Source organism: Mastigoproctus giganteus, chromosome 11, assembly GCF_048544385.1.
Source record: "Mastigoproctus giganteus isolate SK-2022 chromosome 11, ASM4854438v1, whole genome shotgun sequence".
NCBI lineage: Eukaryota > Metazoa > Arthropoda > Arachnida > Uropygi > Thelyphonidae > Mastigoproctus > Mastigoproctus giganteus.
Genome location: NC_143585.1, coordinates 72,160,809 through 72,182,434, shown reverse-complemented (window position 1 = coordinate 72,182,434; position 21,626 = coordinate 72,160,809).

The window sequence follows — 21,626 nt, the reverse complement described above, 5'->3', positions numbered from 1 at the left end:
CAGAGCCGCCACATGAGGATGTGCAAGTTATGCACTACGCAGTGGCGCTTTATAAACAGGCCCTTTATGTGGAAAAGATGGCATCATCGTCGCCCACGGCACGCACCACGTAAAAAAGACCAAAGTTCGAATCCCGTTAATGCGCAAGGAATTTTATGAATCTTTTTGGCTGAGTTCATCGATCTCAGACGAGGGTAGCATGGTTTTTCTGATGGAAATCGGGTTTATGGTCCAGAAAACGGCAAATCGAAGAGAGAAAGTTCGGCACTGGAAAGTACAGAAACAACTTTGGACGTTCTGTAGTGATGCTTTGTCCCTCAATGGAAAGTAATAGTAGTAGTAATAATAGAGACATGTGATGCAAGAAAGCAAGGGCATGAGCTTATGAAGCATCAGCCAAAAAACAATTTCATACATCCATTCCCTATAAAAGTTTGCCCAGTCCCTCCTTGAATTTATTTAAGCTATCAACTTCCACAACGACAGAAGGAAGTTTGTTCCAGCAATTAACCACCCGCTGTCTAAAGACAAATTTCTGCACATCTATTCTACAACTGTCAGTGACAGAGTATGACATGTAGAGTATCTTATGCACTGCGGCCCCTTAAGGTTAATTCAACTTCCCCTTGGTACACATTATTGTGCAAAACTCTGTAAAACATAAAGAAATCTGTGAAATGTTATATTGTCCATTCTGGGTGTGTTGTTATGTTCTTTCTGTCCACTTTTCCAGCAGGAAGGAAAATACCGGAAAAGCCTGCCCAGTTCCCATCAAAAATAGAGGGAGGTGAGCCACAATTCGCTTTGATTTTTTTTTTTTTTTAAAGCGGCATCGGTGCTTTCGCGCAACTCCGCATTTGGATCTCTTGTGAAATAAGACAATACTGTCCAGGCCAGATAGCATAGTATAGTATATAGTGTTTTTTGACAAGCAGCAGCGGTGATTTCGAACAACTCCGCATTTGAATCTCTTGTGAAGTACGACAGCACTGTCAAGGCCAGATAGCATATGTTAGTGTATGTTCATGTTTGCTTAGTGCGGGTTATGTCGTTCATCTAGCCGCTTAGCCTAGGGTCTGTGGAACACCACAGACTGCTAGTTACCGTCACTGGCACTGGGAGCCGGACCAGGTAAGTGGGAAGAGAACTCTGGCTGGCCGACCCTGGGGTTAGGCTAAGCTTCCCAGGGAGGGCCAGAAAAAAAAATTTCTTTTTTGAAATAGGACAAGGGGTGAGAGATTGAGGAGAAGAAAGAAGGTAGGCACAGGAAAGAGGGTGAGGTCTTCTTCCTGAGGTAGGGTGAGCTCCCCCCCCAAAGGGGGAGCCCATCCTACCTCAGGAAGAAGAGAAAAGATTGTGAGGTCAAGTGATCCACAAAGTCAAGTTGCCTAAGCATGACCCTGCATTTGAAAGGTCAAATGCCAGTCCCACACCCAGAGGAGTATTTATGTGAGTTCCAACACAAGTAGGAAAATCAGATATTATCCTACACCTCGAAGAGAAGAGATGCCAGCAAGTGAATGGGTCCCACATTGGGCAAGGGCCCAGTGTCAGCAATTTAATCTTCTTCAGCCAATTGTGACTTGTAGGCAATGAGCAGAGTCCCACACTGTGTAGAGGACTTGGATAATCTTATCTTAGGGGGATGAGAGGTGGCCCATGGATTCATGAAGCACAAGGATTGCTTGGAGTTCTTCTATCTATTGTAGAAAAGTCCTTTTTGGGTTGGTGGGTTTGTAAGATAGCTTCCTTTGTGAACGTCGAGAGATTCCTGTAGGTCAGGATAATGATCAATATACTCTTGGTGTTTTCTTTTGTTTCCATTCAGGATATGTTCTGTGAATTGAGTTTTGAGTTCATTATAAGATAGGGGTGTGCTGAACAGTTTGCTGTAGGTGAATTTGACTCATTTCAAATACAGTCTGGGCAAAAATAGTGAAGGCTTTGTAGTTGGTTTCGTCAATTATGTAGAGATGTTCCTGCCCACTGGGTATATTTCCAGTTTTGGTAATTAGGAGCCTTCTGGGTAAATCATAAAGAGGGAAATTATACATGAGGTGAATCCAGCCTTCATGAAGCACTTCATTGTCAATCCAGTCTTAATAGCTTGCTAACCACCATTTAGTTACTAGCAGGCTTGCTAACCAAGATGTTTTACTTATATCACATTTACCCATCTTAACAAGATGGCTCAGAAAACCATAAAACTCTATGGGTTCAATTGAGCCACTTCATTTAGATGAAATGAAGATCTCGTCTAAATGAAAATGAAAATCCCATAAGAAAAATGTTAAATTTTGCTTCTGTTTTTTTTTTTATTTTTTTTCCATATATCATTGGCCATGTTAATCAGACTAAAAATGATAAATGATTACAGAGCACTTCAATTTTTAGAACAATCTACCATTTGCATAGTTTACTAACAGTAGCATTTTAACAAGGATTACTGAAAGCAGCTATATCTTGAAAGCCATCATTCGAGGAGCAAGAAAGCTTTTATTGATGTCATATTGATAGCAATGTTCCCAAAAAGTTCTGTTTCATCTATATACAGGGTGTTTCAAAAATGATGGTCAATAATTTAAAGGTGAAAGGCGCAAACTAAAATAAGCAAAAAAGTCCCAGTGAACATCGGCCCGCAAATGAACCATTTTCGAGATAATGCACATTTTCTGTTAAAATTCGCCAGTGACTATGGGAGCACGAGTTTGGTAAAAAGCCGTGAATCCTTTTCTAAGGGTGGTTTTATTAAACATAAGATAATACATTTTTAATTTTGGTTTCAACCCACAAGATTTTACAGATGTTATATGTTACAGGATGTTTTTTCTTCTAAAACCCTTTCCTCAACCTCAGGTGTTATGCTTCAGGGCTTCCCTGCTCGTACTCCATGTGCTAAGCGCTCATTTTCTCTAAGGCGTTGATGTACCCTGATGAATGTGCGCCTCTTAGGCTTCCTTCGGCGGGAAAATTCTTCTTGGTACAAACGTGCAGCCTCGAGTGCACTGCCATTGGCTTTACCATACATGAAGTGCATGTCCCCATACTCTTCGTTGATGTAACCTCTTTCCATGTTGACTAGCTTTTGACAAGTACTCGTATACCTGCTACGTCTCAGAGCATTGAGAGATGGGAAATGGAGAGAATGAGCATAACCTAACCTAAACAAAAAAGTCAGTGGTGGACCCCAACTAGAAATGTGCAATATCTCGAAAACGATTCTTAAGGACCCATGTTTACTAGGCTTTTATTTTGCATATTGTAGTCTATACAGTTCACCTTTAAATTATTGACCATCACTTTTGAAACACCCTTTATAATGAGATATCAGCTCGCCGTCGACAGTACAAGGAGGCTATGTGCAGAGAGTTGGCAGATAATGTGTGCTGGCAAACACCAAAGTGGGTACATACGGAGTCGATCTTTGTGACTGTAATTGTAGTGTTCCTAATAATGATGGCTGCCCATGGGGTATCTGTGGTTGTCTCAATGATCCTATATGCACGGGGGTACACTTGAACCCATCCCATGTGGATGTAGGACTCTTGAGCACATAGAATATCAATTTATTCTTCATCCATTTTCATTCTAATTTGGTTGAACACATTTCTGACTCTTTGGACATTCAGTTGGAGAATCTTGAGGACATTGCTGGGATGGCGATTATGGTGAACAGCCATAGTCGGTTTTGTTCTGGATGGTTCTCAATTCTTATGATTATGATTAACTTCGGTTGTCGCAGAGGAAGCGATGTAATGCCTTGATCCCCAACCCTGCTAGTTTAGATAGCAAGGTCCCTCCCCCCAGTAACTGGGGTTTTTTCGTCCAGCAAAGAGGCAAATCAACCATAGAACACACACAATTTACAGACAAAATAAATATGGGTAGATGTAATCATTTACAGGGGACCCTAATATCATAATATCATAATTTGGTTCTCAATACTCTTAAATAGATTGGACATTTGGCATTCCGGGCGGAGTGATTGGGAATCATTTTTGCGACTTTGCATTTGACCCAGTTAGGGGCTTGGTTTTTGTTTGAACAATTGTTGTAGGTGTGTCGCGTTCGGCGCAGTGGCCACAGAGCGAGTCTAGTCGGACACAGACATGGGTTGTGTGTCCGAATCGGAGGCATTTAAGGCACTTGATGGTAAGTATGCGCCCTTGAACCGGAAGGATCCCCAGCCAACAAATATTCGTTGTTGTTGGGATAATATTTTCCAAATCTTCGGGGAGAGTTCGACTATCCAGTTGCAACAGATACCCGATCTGGATTTGGTAGAGTACTTGACTTTAAATTCACTTTGAGTTTCATGTCTTGTGATACGATCAGCGAGGTTCCTATCATATACTTCTTCAAGGATATCATCTTTGGAAATTTCTTTGTTCACATCGAAGATTACAATAGATAGGCCTTTCGGTTTGGGTATCTCAGCGCTAAGACCAAGTTCATTTATCTTTGGGATTTGGATAATGTTTTCTTCATCTTTTTTAGAAGCAGTCTCAATGATGATCCCAGAATTATGATTTTTCTGAGGGTTTTAATTTCCATGGTTTTCATTTGAGGTTTCAAGTTGGTAGTAACGACCTCTTTGACAGCCTCGCTTGAAGTGAAGAACCTTCCTGGGTTGCCTGAAGGATGGCTGGGTTTTGTTCTATGTTCTGTCTGGTATTGGGAAGAGCAAATAGGTTATCTGTCATTTGCTGGATCATGAGCGCCTCTGAATAGGACTGGGGGCGCTGTGGCATTTCACTTAGTTCCCGGTTATTGGTCTGGTGGTAATCATTAAACGTGATATTCGGTTCACTCTCCATAAGGTGGCAGCAATTACTGGCTAGGGGTAAGGCAGTGTGATTAGGAGGAGGGGCATTAATTTTTTACCTCTGTACCATAGCAGCATAGGTTGATTTTGAGATAGTTGTAGGGAGCAGTGCTAGTCGAGTCTTGGGGTTTGATTGGGCTGTCAGAAAGAGTTCTGGGTGCTATAGCTGGTCCGAGCTGTACTGCTAAAGGCCTTTGACAGAGTGTAATTTGTTTCCCTCAGTTGTTCATTGATTGCTCTTAGTTGTTCATTCTGGAGTATTAAGAGATGTAAATTTTCTCCAGGGTACCCCAGCAGCTTATAACTTTTTTTGGGGCAGCTGGATTGGTTACTCTGCTTCCTTCAAAGCGAAGGCAGCATTCTATCATGGATCTGAGAATCATAATTTTCTCCAGGTGAGAGCAATCCTTATCCAGTGAGGACTGCATGAAGTTCAGTTCTGCTTCTAGGTTTTCCCAGTAAGCAGCTGAAGGAAAACGGGTCTTTAGTCGATCTCGGGCAATATAGCTTTCTTTGTTCTAAAGGGCCTCAAAATACAGCCCTCACTGGAAGTAACCCATATTAGCATAAATATCTATTATGCATAAATATGAATATTTATGAATGTTATAATAAGAGAATATGATAAAACAAAATAGGAAACAAAAGAAAATATTTATTATTTAACATCTAAATATTAATAGTCAGTTCACAAAACCATCACATTACTGACAATAATCACGGTTTAATGATATGAAAATCGCGGATTAAAATTTGCAAAAAAAAAAAAAAAATTATACAAATTATAATCAAACATGCAAGTACTATATTGTTATAATCATATTCTTCTTTGTTTTTTTCTTTGCATGTGTATCACTTCATTTATTAATTTTTTCGGTAATTCATTTTGGGCCCCTCTAAGCTATCTTCATGCAATCCTTCAATATTACAGTACAGATGCATACATAATAAAAAAGAATATAAAATGTGTTCTTTATAGGCTGAGACCAAACCGTCTTGTTTGAGGTATACAAATGAAGAATTAGCCACAAGTAGACCCTTGATGTGAAAAAAAAATAATAATAAATAAATAAAGGGAATGTGAAAACCATAAAGCGTAACTGCTACAGTAGACTCCCCTAACAGCTGCGGGACACTATAATTACAATAGTATTTGTCGGGAACCAATTCAGGTGAACCTATTCGCAGCCTACAATCTTGTTTGCGATATACAAACAAAGAATTAGTTGCAAGTAGACTGGTTTTGTGAAACACTATCAAGAGATGGCTCCTGTGAAAATAAAAGGAACCTGAAAGCCATAAAACGAAAATGTGGACACTTTAAATAGTGGCCTTTAGTTACAATTTCTGTAGCCAGAAATATTCCTCATTTAATTATTTTGAAAATTTTGTGTCTTTTGAATTTAATGCTTTATTTTCGCCGTGTACCACCTGACGAGTACCATATTAGTTGATGTGATTTCTCGTTTTGTGTTTATTTGACATAAATTTATTGAATTCATGTTTTATAAAATTACTATTTTAGTAATTTAGTAATTTTATAAATTACTAAATTACTAATTACTATTTTTCACCATGGGAAAATTTTATTCCACCGAGGGTGAAAGTCACCCCCGGTCATCCCCTTGCATTGAATACAGTATACAGAAGACATCATTAAATACTCAACATCAAATAGTCAGAATTTGAAAATGAAGAGAAGGTAGCGACTTTCGGGAATCATCAACAGGTAGTCATTAGTAGGTGACCACCATAAATAGTCTAACATCCATAGAAAATGAAGACAAATCAATTTAATGATTGATTAAATTGATTTGTTCCCTAACAGCGATTAAGCCCATGTTGCTTCGTTTATATTGTCTGCAATTGCGTCTGTTCTGAGCCCGATTTTCTGTTTCCTGGACGAAAAACGTGAGTTTCCTGAAGAAACGCTTGAAGGTAGTTATCAGTAAGTAGAGAACTAGAAGATAAAAATGAACACCAGCAGTAGATTTTAATAAATGGCCATGTTTAGGTGGGAAACATCCAGTAAAATATGATACAAATTAAGAATCACAATAGCGGGTCGTTCTGTAAACAGATGTAAACATCATAAAAATATTTTGAAATAGTTGAGATTTTAATGTCCACCAAAGGAGCAGTATTTTGAATTTGGATTGAAGAAGAACCAGAAAGCAATAATTTTCGTTTGTTGAAAACTTCTGTAGAGAATTGTTGGAAGGCTTGAAAAACTGATTCATCACCTTCAGAAAACCTTATCATTAAATCAATATAATTGTTTCAGTAATACAATTTGTGAGGCGATTTTTCTTCTTCATCACGACAGATAAATATTGATAAGGCCTAATTGGAATAATTTAGAATTTATGGATCCATGTCCTGTAAAGAGATTTCATCAATATAACTGGAATATAGGAACCATCATGTCATTCGTCCGGTTCGTGTGTCTTATGTGCAAGCGTGTGTTGTCAGGGGCTCTCTCTCTTTGTCTTTCTCTGTTTCTGTGTTTATTCCCCTCGACTTATGGCCGTATTACTTTTCCTATGATAATTGTTGTAAATGAGATGATCGTCGGGCTAGGACAAGATCCGTGCTCTCGGCTATTAAATGCTGTTCTAGCACCCAATCACTGCAGCATCGAATTCGCATTGTGTTTAAAAGAACGAGTGAGCACAAGGTGTCAACTCGATCCCCCGCAATGACCCCCTCCTGGGTTCGAACTGGTTTGTACTGGTGTCTTTGATAACCAGCAGAGAGAGAATGAGACATTGTGTAACACATAACAATCTTTATTATCACAAAAGAAAACATGCATACAGATTTACACTCCATCTAGTGAGTTTGTGTAGAAGTTACAATTATGTATATATTGCTTCTAGGTTTCTGTTCATAACAAGGATATGGTATTGGCTTACAACATACTGGATTCTGGTATCACTGGAACTATTCCTTCAATAGACTTACTATTTGTTTCTAGATTTACAAGCTTCACAACATTCACACAACAATTAAATTCACAAAACACTTCAGCATTGGTCCATACATTCACTCTCCTTTAGATAGTATGAATCAGAGCTGTAATACTCAATATGTTCCACGTTGATAATAATATTAGTAAATTAATAAGAGGAGTTTACCTCAATATAGTACGTAGAACACTTCCGTATGATACCCTCCAGAAATTAAAACGGAAAAAACCAACAACTTACCGGTACATTAAAGTAAAATATAAATAATTAAATAATCAATTTAACACAATTCAAAATCAATTTAAAACAATTAAAATTCAAATTAACGCAATTAAAAGAATCTAACGAAAATATTCAAAACGATTTTTCTTTCTGAAGCTGACAATGCTTTTCGACCATATGTCGTGATCACAAGAATGAAAATTACCGAATCGGGTTAAACCTGCAACTTAAATAGTGATTATATGTCTTCGCGCATGCGCGTAAAGGTCCACGCATCGGAGATCAAATATGGCCGCCGAACATTAACAGAATTCTCGTGTAATTTAATTTCAACGGTTTCTGCAATTAATAGTCGCGTATAATTACGTTGAACGTTAAGTATTTTGGCCTCGTTAAATAAAAAAGTATGTTTTTCGTTAATGGCATGAAAGGCTAATTCTGACGCTGCTGAACGAGAAGCACGAACTGAGACTTCGTGTTGATTTACACGAATATTAAGAGAAAACCGCGTTGAACCTTGGTAAGACGAGTCGCAATCACCGCAAGAAATGTTGTATACCAGATCATTAATTTGTGTTGCGAACGCGGAAAGAACCGAGCGATTGTTCAGTATAGTGTATAACTTCCGTATAGGCCTAGCTATAATTTTAAATTCGGTATCTTTAAAGAATCTGTTAAGCTGTTTGTGCCACTGTTCAACGTATGGGACAGAAATAAAGTATTTTTTGATATTACTATTGTTGATTGCTGTAGTATTTTGTATCCTATCCTTAGCTTGTACCCTAATTCGATTTATTGTGGTAATGGGATAACCCCTGTTTAAGAATCTGCTAGTTAATATTTGTATTTCTGAGTCCAAAGCAGAATCCGTCGTTGAATATTTATAGGCATTTAGAAATTGATTAAAGATAATCGATCTTTTGTAGGTGAACGGGTGATAGCTATTATAATGTAGAAGCATACCGGTGTTTGTGGGTTTTCGATAGATGCTAAATTGTATTTTATTCGAGTCCCGGGTAAGCGTGAAATTTAGAAAGTTTAATGACTTTGTATCCGTATCTTCCCTTTCCAATTAAATTTGAGTCTAGAATGAATATTATTAAACGAATGTAAAATGTCTTGGATAGTACTACTATCGGTAATAACTAGAACATCGTCTAAATACCTCCCATAGTATGTGAAACGGGGACGAAAAGTTGTCAAATGTATCTGCTCAATTGTTGAGAGATAGATCTCTGACATTAAGCCACTCAGGCTCAAACCCATTGGTAATCCAAAAATATGTTTGTACACCTTGTCTCGAAAGGTGATGTAGTTAGCCTCAACTAACAGTTTAATTAAGTGAAAAATTTCCTTAATAGGCAGCTTCGTATAATTAATCGGTGTCGAGTTTTTATTTAACATATCCCAAATAATATCTAATGTGTATTCAACGTTTACATTCGTATATAATGAGGTAACATCTAGTGAGAATAAATTGTCATTGTCGCCGAGTCTACAGTCTTTAAGATTATTAAATAATGTATCGTAGTTCTTAATCCCAAATTGTATAACCTGTCTAAAAGGCTTTATAATGTTATATACATGTGTGGCTAAGGCTGAAAATGCCGAGTTCCTGTAGGAAACAATAGCTCGAATAGGAAATCCAGTCTTGTGTAATTTTACCTGACCGAAAAGTGCACGAATATTGTATGTTCTGGACTTCAATTCCTTCAACTTAACCATAGTAATGTAGTCGTTTTTACGATACGTGGTTAACGTTTTATTGTATTGATTTACCAAATTGGTAAACAGTGCCGGGTCTACTTCACGATAAGTGGAGGTATCAGACACAACTGAATCAAACTTATTAATATAATCATGTTTATCTAGTATTACCACTGTATCTCCTTTATCTGCCCTCTGTATAATAATATCCTTATTTTCCCGAAGTTCTCGTAAAGCTGAACTGTCATGTGTATTCAATTTAGGAAGTCGCGTTTCTTTTATGTTATTCACTACTTGGTTAACTTGTGAAATAAATACATCTTTTTGTGGAACATTACGAAGTCCAAATTCAATATCAATTACGCATTGTTTTTTTGGCAGTTTTCGAGGTGGTAAATTATAATTTAATCCTTTGGATAAAAGTGAAATCTGGTCCTGCGATAGTGTACTCGAGGAAAGATTTGTAACCTGTTGATATGTCGGTTCGTTGGATACTGGGTGAGGGGGTGTTCGTGAACTAGCCGACATATTCTGTGGTAGTACGTTATGTGTCTGTGAGGGGGATGTCACCCAAGGGCACAAAAGGTGATATAGTTGTACACGTTGGCACTAATGATATTAAGAGTAGGAGACCGGCGGAATTACTTAGTAAGTACAGGTCACTGTTGAAAAAAAGCCGTGAATTAGGGTTGAATTTGAAAGTGTCTGCAATTATGCCAGACACGATAGGAGGGAGTATATGATGAGAGCCTTGTCGATCAATTCGGCCCTGGAGGGATTGTGCAAGGCTCAAGGGGTAGAATTTTTTTCAGCCTGGACTGTACTTGTTAACAGGAGAGATTGCTTCTACAGGAATGGGATACACTTAAATAGAAAGGGTGCAAGAATTTTTGCTGATGCTGTCGAGGCAGTGTTAGGTGGGTCGGAAAACTGCTAGTTGGGGGGGAGGATACAAGGACTAATAGATTAACAGTAGCCACTGGCAGAGGTGGAAGTGATTCTTGCACTGCTTCTACTGAAATGAGCAGAAGCCTGAAAAACAAGATGCAGGATATTTCAGAGACTGCTGGGAGTCATTGCGTTACAAGTAAACACATGGGTTGTGTTAGGGTAGCTAAGAATAGAAACAGGTGCATGTATACCTGCGTGTACACCAATGCTAGGAGTTTGGTAAATAAATTTGATGAATTTGAGGTATTGCTCAAAACATCAAAGGCAGATATTGCTGGGATATCAGAGACGTGGTGTCACACAGATATAAGTAATGCGGAATTGGAACTTGGGGAATACAATGTGTATAGAAAGGATAGACAGGATAGGAAGGGGGGAGAGGTTATGCTATTAGTTAAGAAACACATAAAGTCCAAGGAAGTGAAGCCAGTCGACATCGATGGACAGGGCAGTGTCGAGTCAGTTTGGTGTGACATAAGCATAGGGAAATCAAAATTGAGAGTAGGAGTGTGCTATAGGCCTAATGACTCTGATGAGTATAATAAGATATTGTACAGGGAAATAGAGTGGGCCAGTAAATCAGAGAGTCTTATAATGGGGGATTTTAATTTCCCAGATATTGACTGGAATTTGTGGGTTGGTCACTCGCACACTAGCAAGGCTTTTGTGGATTTATTAGATGATTGTTTTCTACATCAGCATGTTCGTGAGGCAACAAGAGGGAGCAATACTCTTGATCTGATTATCAGTAGTGATTCTTCATGCATTAAGAATTTGCAGATAAATGAACCACTAGGTGGCAGTGATCACAGTGTGTTGAAGTGGGATTTACTCAAGGAGGTAACTACCATCAGAGGTAAAGGGAAGGGTTTTTGTTTTCGTAAAGGCGACTATGATGGTCTGAGACAGTATTTAAATTCTATACAGTGGGACCAACTGATGATGTTACCAACAGCAAACTCAAAATGGGAAGCATTCAAGGAACTAATCTTGGAGGCTACCAGGCTTTACATACCAACTAAGAAATATTGTTCAAGGTTTAGGCCTAAATGGTTGTCAGATGAACTAATGAGACATGTGGCAGAGAAGAAAAATGCATGGGATACATACAAATTAATGGGTGACATGGAAGCCTATGATAGATATAAGTTGGTCTGTAACCAAGTCACAAAGGAGATTAGGCAGGCAAAGGCAGACTGCGAAAAATCCTTGGCAAAGGATGCAAAGAAAAACAGAAAAGAGTTCTTTACATATTTAAACTCAAGAAGGAAAGGGATGAATCAGATTGGTCCACTGGATATTGATGGTTCAACAGTTGAGGATCCTGCTCAGGTGGCTAACAATCTAAACGAGTATTTTGCATCTACATTCACGCATGAGGAGTTATTCAGGAAGGAGAATGATGTAGGTAAAGTAAACATTGGCAGTGAGCTGGATGATTTTGTAATAACTGAGAGGAAAGTGGAGGAGAGATTGTTGAGGATAAACATAAAAAAGGCACCTGGGGTGGATGGGATCTATCCAGTTACATTAAAGGAGGCAGGAAAGGAAGTAAGCAAACCCCTAGCCATAATTATGAGAGCTTCTTTGGACTCAGGGGAGGTACCCATAGACTGGAGATGTGCAAATGTAACCCCAATTCACAAAGGAGGATCAAAGGCTGACACAAGTAATTATAGACCTGTTAGTTTAACTTCTGTTCCAGGTAAATTAATGGAGGCACTGGTTAAAGAAGCACTGCAGGATCATCTAGACAAGAATTCCGTTATAGCTCAGACGCAGCATGGTTTTGTTAAGGGCAGGTCTTGCCTGACCAATTTGATTGGGTACTATGATGTAGTCACAAAAGGACTGGATGCATGGAATTACTTTGATATTATATATTTGGATCTTAGAAAGGCTTTTGATACTGTTGCACATGGAAGACTGCTGCACAAATTGGAGCAGTGTGGCATTGGAGGCAAATTGCTGCTATGGATAAGGGGATGGTTGAGTGGCAGAAGACAGAGAGTGGTAATCAATGGACACTGCTCAACGTGGACTAATGTTATTAGTGGAGTTCCTCAGGGTTCAGTGTTGGGTCCGTTGTTGTTTTCGGTGTTTATGAATGATATTGATGATGGGATATCAAGTTTAATGTCCAAGTTTGCAGATGATACAAAGGTTGGCAGGGTTGTTAAGGACACTACTGACGCTATGCTGCTGCAACAGGATCTGGAAAGGTTGAACAGATGGGCGGATAGGTGGCAAATGAAGTTTAACATTGACAAATGTATAAGTACTACACATGGGGAACAGTAACCCCAGAGCAACGTATCAACTCTGCGGTACTACACTGACAGTGGTGGAGAATGAAAAGGACCTGGGGGTAATTGTGCAGGCAGATATGAAGTTCTCTGAGTAGTGCAGACGAGCTGCAAGAGTAGCTCATGGTGTCTTGTCAATGATATACAGGAATTTTTCTAGCAGGGATACGGAAGTGATTATTCCCTTGTATAAGGCAATGGTTAGGCCACATCTTGAGTACTGTATACAGGTCTGGAGGCCTCATTTCAAGAAGGATGTAGAGCTGCTGGAACGGGTACAGAGAAGGGCAACAAGATTAGTGAATGGAACAAATGGTTGCTCTTACGAAGAAAGGCTTAAGTTTTGCAAATTACAGAGTCTGGAGACTAGGCACCGGCGAGGTGATCTGATAGAGGTGTATAAGACTTTGAATGGTTTGAGCATGCTCAATGCCAATGGGATTCTTCATCTTGCTCAGAATAATCACCTCAGAGGGCATAAATTCAAATTGAGGAAGGACGGATGTCGGATAGATGTGCGGAAATTTGCCTTTGGCCAGCGGGTGGTTGGTTGGTGGAACCGACTTCCATCACTTGTTGTTGAAGTTGATAGCCTAAACAAATTTAAAGCTCAACTGGACAGGTATTTTGAACGACCGGAAGGGTGAAATGGTAGTGGTGTGTGTTTTTTTTTTTTTTTTGGCTGATGCTGAATAAGCTTGCTTTCTTGCATCATATGCCTCTACTAATGCTAATCCCAACTCGTGTGAACTTGGTCGCAAGCCCGCGACAATGTGTTAGAATTCGCATGAACGTGTCTTGAACTATTCGATAATGTTTGCAACTTATTAACGTGTCTGTTTTTTATTTCTGAAGCCTGTGCTTCCCGTCGCAAATCTATGGAGGTCTTCAATACAGACCAATCGTTCGGATGTAGATAATTTTTTAATTTATCGCGAAGCTTCCTAACCTGGGAAAGGTAGTTTTGTTTATTCGAATATCGAGATTTTAAGGCAAGCTTAACAATATTACGCGATGTCGCCAGTGTTAGTTGTTTTATGCCTGAAATTTTTTTATTTAAATTCACCCTGGCAAACTTCGGAATGATGTTGTTTTGAAGGCAATATTTTAGGAAAGAAATATGGTAACTTTGGGTCGATTACCTTAGTGTAGATTTAATGTAATTTTGTACCAAGCCATTCAAAAAATCTCCCATAATTGTATACTATTGTATACAATCGACACACACAATTATTTAATATACAATTGTTTTTAATTGATTTTGAATTGTGTTAAATTGATTATTTAATTATTTATATTTTACTTTAATGTACCGGTAAGTTGTCGGTTTTTTTCCGTTTTAATTTCTGGAGGGTATCATACGGAAGTGTTCTACGTACTATATTGAGGTAAACTCCTCTTATTAATTTACTAATTCACACTCCTTTGAAAATAAGTTTCTGCTCTCTTATTGTATTAAATCATAGGTTTCGAATGAATATAGTTTTATGATCTTATCCCACAGATTCCCGAGATATAATTTGCAACAATTGAATGGTTTATTTTGGGTAGACCGAAGAATTTTAAAGAGGCGTCGTTTTCAATAAAGTTTAAAATATCTCAAGACACTGCATTAGCTATTTATCAGAGAATAGATTTCGCCTGATTATTGAGAGATCATGAATCTCTCGGTCTAACAGTGTTCTAAGAGCCAAAGTAATTAAGGCCATCAGACGTTAGTATATTGTACATAAATTGCGTGTAATTTGTTGCCAATTTTTTTTTTTTTTTTCTGATAGAAGAAAAACCAGAACTTCTAGGAGATGACACCAATGCAACTCATGCGTGAGGCTGACCTCACCTATACTCACATCTGGTGAGTATGGGCTTGGCAAACCCAGGGTCCTGAGCTCTCTCTCTCTCTCTCTCTCTCTCTCTCTCTCTCTCTCTCTCTCTCTCTCTCTCTCTCTCTCAGGGTGACCCGAGAATTTTTTTTTTTTTTCTTTTTTTTTTGGCTGGAGCAGCATAAGCCTCAGGCTTCCTTGCACCATATGGATAATAATAATAATAACTTATAATAACTTGGTAGCAATACCCGTCACGAGTTGGAACCCCCGATCAGGGAGAAATAATATAAAAGAAGCAATAATAATAATAATAATTCGGAAAAAAGCTGGTAAGTTTCCTCGATCCCAGGCTTCTTCCACCCTACCTTTTTTGGGAGAAAGACGGTGATTATGTCCAAAGCGGGAACTAGGATGGGGCGAGCGGGGCGTTAGCCACAGGTGCAGCATTTTAATGGCACAACCGACAGTTATATATTTTAAAATTTCTTCATTTTTGATTTAATTACCGTCGGAACAGTGTTTAACGAACTTCTGTACAGCGATTTTTTAAAATTTCTTTTGGTAATTACATTTAAAAGTTTCTGTAGAATGAAGAAAATTTCCACATAACGAACGGATTACGAAGAGAGACATAACTTTGTATGCTTTGTTTCCAACTGCGGCCTTTAAGCAATTAGAAAGTTCAAATTAAGGTTTAAAGAATTTACCATTCCGGAATGTAAGTGGAACGTAAGACGTATGTAGCCACTTGTCCCACATACAGAGAACTCATGGTAGTCAACTGCTTTCTATAGCCAGTCAAGAAATTAAGGCTTATTCCCGACAAGAGTAATAGCTTCTGGTCAACTTGTGTTCTTTGTTTAAAATAAAAATAAAAATTTTATTAAAAGAAATAATGCATTAAATTTTATTAAATGAAATCCTTGTACGTGCTACTTTTGATTCCAGAAATTTTTGTGATTTTGCCCGAGGAAAAAAAATTATGAATTCCAGATTTATAATCATTTACAGAAAAAAATATCAGGGAAAAACATGTTTTACAAATTTCAAAAATAACCGAGAAACTCCAATAACAAACTTCTAAAAAGTAGGGCCCATTTTGTGACGTCACACCTCTGAGCTTTTTGGTTTGTCCTCCAGTGGTTAGCACAGGAGGAAAAACAAAATTTTTCAAATATATGTTGGCATTTCAACAGATATTTGAAAAATAATTTTTTGTCAATTCTGCAGAATATATAATCTATAACCCCTTTACAAGGAGAGGTACCTATCCTTTATAAGGATAGGTACATGTATACTTGCATGTATACCAATGCTAGAAGTATAGTAAATAAATTTGAAGTGTTGGTCAAGACATCAAAGGCAGATATTGTTGGGATAACAGAGACGTGGTGTCATCCAGATATAAGGAATGCAGAACTGGAATTTGGGGAATACAATGTGTACAGAAAGGATAGGAAGGAAGGAAGGAGGTGTTATGCTGTTAATTAAGAAAAACATAAAATCAAAAGAAGTGCACCCAGTTGATCAGAGGCGGATTTAACGGCGGGCGCACCGGGCGCGCGCCCTGAGCCCCGACTTCTGAAGGGCCCCTCAAAACCCCAGCTTTACACTTTTTTCTAATGACACCAAGTTTGGTTTCATATGTGCAATTTTAATTATGTACAAGTTTACAATCGGCGGTAAAACCTGATAGTATGTTTATATTTGCTTATTTTCATTATTTCATTACTACGCTGCATACTATACACATACTACGCTGCATACTATACACATACTACGCTGCATAGGCCCCGCGCGGCTGCGCTACCGCTTATCAGAGGAATAGAATCGTATTTACTTACAAAGGTTCTCCTGCAGTGCAGACTTACGATATACGCAAATATCGTATATTGTTGAAATTATATTAAGATAAAATTAATTCCTGTTGTTACATCAGCGCCTGGATTTTCGTAGTTTATGAATAATTTTTGAATTTTAATTAATCATTAATTTGTTGCACTATAACGAAAAATCTCTTCTCTAGTATTCTAATCATCAGACTATTAAATTTTATATTTTTCTTTTCATTGATAGGCTACCAATGGTAGCTAGAAAAATGAAACATCTATCAAGGGCTGAAAAAAGACAAATTAAAAAAACGACGCGAATATAATATAATACATATATTATATTCAATTTTATTGGAAATAAAACATTAATAGTACATAATATTTTTTATTTATTTAAAAAAAATGGTTGACATGTATTTTTATTTTCCCTGTCTCTCTCTTTTTTTAAGGGGCCCAATATTTTCTTCTGCGCCCTGGGCCTCAACCTACCTTAATCCGCTTCTGCAGTTGATATAGATGAACAGTGCACTGTTGAGTCAGTTTGGTGTGACAAGCACTGCGAAAGCAAAAATAAGAGTACGAGTGTGTTTTAGGCCTAATGACTCGAATGAGTATGTACAATGAACAATTGTACAGAGAAATAGAGTGGGCTAGTAAATCAGAATGCATTATAATTGGGGATTTTAATTTTTGTGGATTTATTGGATGATTGTTTTCTGCAGCAGCATGTTCGAGGGGCAACCAGACAGAGTAATACTGTTAATCTGGTTATCAGCGGTGATCATTCGTGTATTAAGAATTTGTGCATAACGTAACCACTAGATGGCAGTGATCACAGTGTACTGATGTGGGATTTATTTAAAGATGTAATTACCATCAGGGGTAAAGGAAAAGGTTTTTGCTTCCGTAAAGGTGAGTACAGTGGTCTCAAACAATTTCTAAAATCTGTACAGTGGGATCAACTAACGATGTTATCAACAGTAAATTCTAAGTGGGAAGTATTCAAGGATAATCGTGGATGCTACTAAACGTTTCATACCTATTAAGAAATATTGGTCAAGGTTTAGGCCTAAATGGTTATCAAATGAACTAATGAGACTCGTGACAGAGAAGAAAAATGAATGGGATGGATGTATATAAATTATCAAGCGACTCATAAGCCTATGGCAGATATAAGCTAGTTTGTAATCAGGTCACAAAGGAGGTTAGGCAGGTGAAGGCAGATTACGAGAAATCTTTGGCGAAAGATGCTAAGAAAAACACAAGGATTTCTTTACTTATATAAACTCTAAAAATAACGGGATTAATCTGATTGGTCCACTTGATATCAGTGGTTGCACTGTTGATGATCCTGCTCAGAAAGCAAACAAATTGAATGAGTATTTTACATCTACATTCACACATGAAGAATTATTAAGGTTTGAAAATGGCAGAAGGTTATCAAATTGTAGCAGGGTGCTTAATGATTTTGTAATAACTGAGAGCAAAGTGGAGGAGAAATTGTTGAAGTTAAACGTAAGAAAGACACCTGGGGTGGATTGGATCAATCCAGTTATATTAAAGGAGGCGGCAAAGGAAGTAAGAAAACCCTTAGCCATAATTATGAGAACATCCTTGTACTCATAGGTGGTCCCCACGGACTGGAGATGTGCACATGTATCCCCAATTCACAAAGGGGGATTGAAGGGTGGCACAAGTAATTACAGACCAGTTAGTTTAACTTTTGTTCAGGGTAAAATCGTGAAGTCACTGGTTAAAGATGTATTGTAGGATCATCTAGACAAGACTGCAGCAATAATTCAGACACAGCATGGGTTTGTTAAAAGAAAGTCTTGTCTGACAAATTTGGTTGGTTATTATGATGTGGTCACTAAGGTACTGGTTGCAAGAAATATGTTTGATATCATATACTTGGATTTCAGTAAAGCTTTTGACAATGTTGCGAATGGAAGACTACTGTAGAAATTGTAGAAGAATGGTATTAAGGGTAAATTGCTACAATGGATAAAAGGATGGTTGAGTGGGAGAAGACAGAGTGTGGTTATTAATGGATGCTGCTCTTCGTGAACTAATGTTATTAGGGGAGTCACACAGGGTTCGGTGTTTGGTCCACCGTTGTTTTGTATATTTATCAATGATATTGATGAAGGTATATCAAGCTTAGTGTTGAAGTTTGCAGATGATACAAAGGTTGGCAGGGTTGTTAATGACAGTAATGGCAGTGTGCTATTGAAACAGGGTCTAGATAATTTGGGCAGATGGGCTAAGAAGTGGCAACCGAAATTTAACCTTGACAAATGCAAAGTACTGCATATGGGTGGAAGTAACCCCAGAGAAACATACCGACTGTGTGGTACTACACTTAAGGTGGTAGAAAATGAAAAAGACCTGGGAGTAATTGTGCAGTCAGATATGAAGTTTTCTGAGCAAAGCAGCAAGCAGGCTGCCAGGGCAGGTCATGGGGTTTTGTCAATGATATATAGGAATTTTTCTAGCAGGGAAAAGGAGGCGATTGTCCCTCTGTATAAGGCACTGGTCAGGCCATGCCTTGAGTACTGCGTACAGGTCTGGAGGCCTCATTTTAGAAAGGTTGTAGATTTGCTTGATCGTGTACAGAGAAGGGCAACAAGATTGGCGAGGGGAATAAAGGGATTCTCTTACCAAGAGAGGCTTAAGTTCTGCAAATTGCAGTGGCTGGAAACTAGCACCTGCGCGGCGATCTGGTTTAGGTGTATAAGGCCTTGAATGGGGTGAGCACCCTGAATTCTGATGGGATCCTTCCACTTGTATCAGATTACGAATCTAAGGAGGCATAAATTCAAATTAAGAAAAGACAGATGTAGAATAGATGTGCGTAAATTTGCCTTTAGCCAGCGGGTGGTTAATTGCTGGAACAAACTTCCATCTGTCGTTGTGGAAGTTGATAGGTTAAATAAATTTAAGGAGGAACTGGACAGGCATTTGGAGGGAATGGTGTGATTTTTTTTTTTTTTGGCTGATTCTGCATAAGCTCATACACTTGCTTTCTTGCATCACATGCCACTACTACTGCTACTACTGCTACTACTACAACAACTTCTCAAATTCGTTCATGAGTATTGTCTAATCGAATCATATCTAAATATAGAAATAGCAGTATGAATTTTTCTTGCTCTGCCTGTCACAGTAGCTTCTTTTGAAAGGTCCTTCAAACCGAGAAAAATTCAATTAAAATAGTACACCTTCAATGCATGTTTTGAGTCCATGTTAAAAGTACTATATTTCACAATATTTTGTTTCTTTGATTTAAAAAAAAAACTATCTGGTTTTCTAATTTCTTTGTAGTTATATGTACCTTCTTTGTAGTTTGTATAGAATTAGATTCTCTGTAAATATAAACGAATACATTTGTAAGTTTCTTTTTCTTTGATATTTTTGTTTTGTTATATTCATTGTATTATATAAATTATTTTATTAATAAATATATCCAAATCGTTGACCGTTGCAATTGTAATTTTTGTAAATTCAAGATTGTAGAGGCGTAGCAAGGGGGATCTCCCCGACGCCGCGCTTCAGGGGTGCAAACTGAAGGAATTATCTATTAGAATCAGGGGCGCCAGGAAGATGTGTTGCCCCGGGCGTCGATGACCCAATTACTCTACAAAAGTTTGACTACCTGCATATAATTGGGGCGTTCTTATAACAATTTTTCCCCAGACCCAGGATTGCCTAGTTCCGGCTCTGATTATGTCCATCTGCTATTCGCGAAATTCGCACCTGAACTACAAGAGTAATGCTTATTTTGATGGAAGAAAAAAGGAAGGGAAGGAATCTACCATGGAAAAACGAATATGATGCTTTTTCCCCCTATTTAATTTTTTTTTTTGGCTGATGCTGTTCAGCTTGCTTTCTGGCACCATTTGTCACTACTAACACTAATACTTAGAGATATAATTACCATCATGGGTAAAGGGAAGGTTTTTTGCTTTGATAATGGTACTAGACTACAGTGTTCTCAAAAAGTTTTTAAATTCTGTACAGTGGGACCAACTGATGATGTTATCAACAGCAACATCCTTCGGTTTCTTTTAGATATTTTGATTTGTATACAGGGTGTTTCAGTTAAACGTTTCAGAACTTCTAAGAGGGGTAGGGTACATCCTGACAACTCGAAATCATATAGCAATGTGGGGTCGGAAATGCTTTCCTGAAGCGGTTGTACACAGAAGCACCATAAAGAAAAGAGACCGTAAGTGAGAAATCGTTTTAATAATACATGAAAAGAAGCAAAAGGTACATGGATTAAAGTAAGTGTTCGAAGTTTCTTCCACGGGCTACAATGCACGCCTCACATCTCCGACGCATGGACATCCGAACATTCTGGAATACTTCAGGCGAATTTCGAATTTCTTCGGCAGCTACTGCGATTCTTGCAACCAGCTCCTCAGCATTATCAACAGGGGTGTCATAAACTAGCGATTTCATATGACCCCAGAAATAAAAATCAAGACATGATAGGTCGGGTGACCGAGCAGGCCAACGCACGGGACCACCACGTCCGATCCACTGTTGACCAAATGTGACATCCAGGTAGTTACGAACATCTCCGCTATAATGGGCAGGGGCTCCATCGTGTTGGAACCACATTGTCTGTTGCGTCGATGCAGAAATCTGTTCAACTCTCAAAAGTTGTGGCAATACTTGCTGCAGAAAGATCAAGTAGATAGGTCTGGTTAGACGACACGGTAACAGGTAAGGTCCGATGAGGTGATCTCCCATAATACCGGCCCATACATTGACCGAAAATCGAATCTGTGCTGCACGACGTCGTATTGCATGCGGGTTCTCGACCGCCCAGATATGGTCGTTATGCGTGTTGAAAATTCCTTCCCTTGTGAAGGATGCCTCATCGGAAAACAACACTTCAGCAGGAAAAAGGGGATTTGTAGCACATTTTCCAAGGTACCACTGTGCGAAAGCAATACGAGGTGCATAATCCTCCGGTTGCT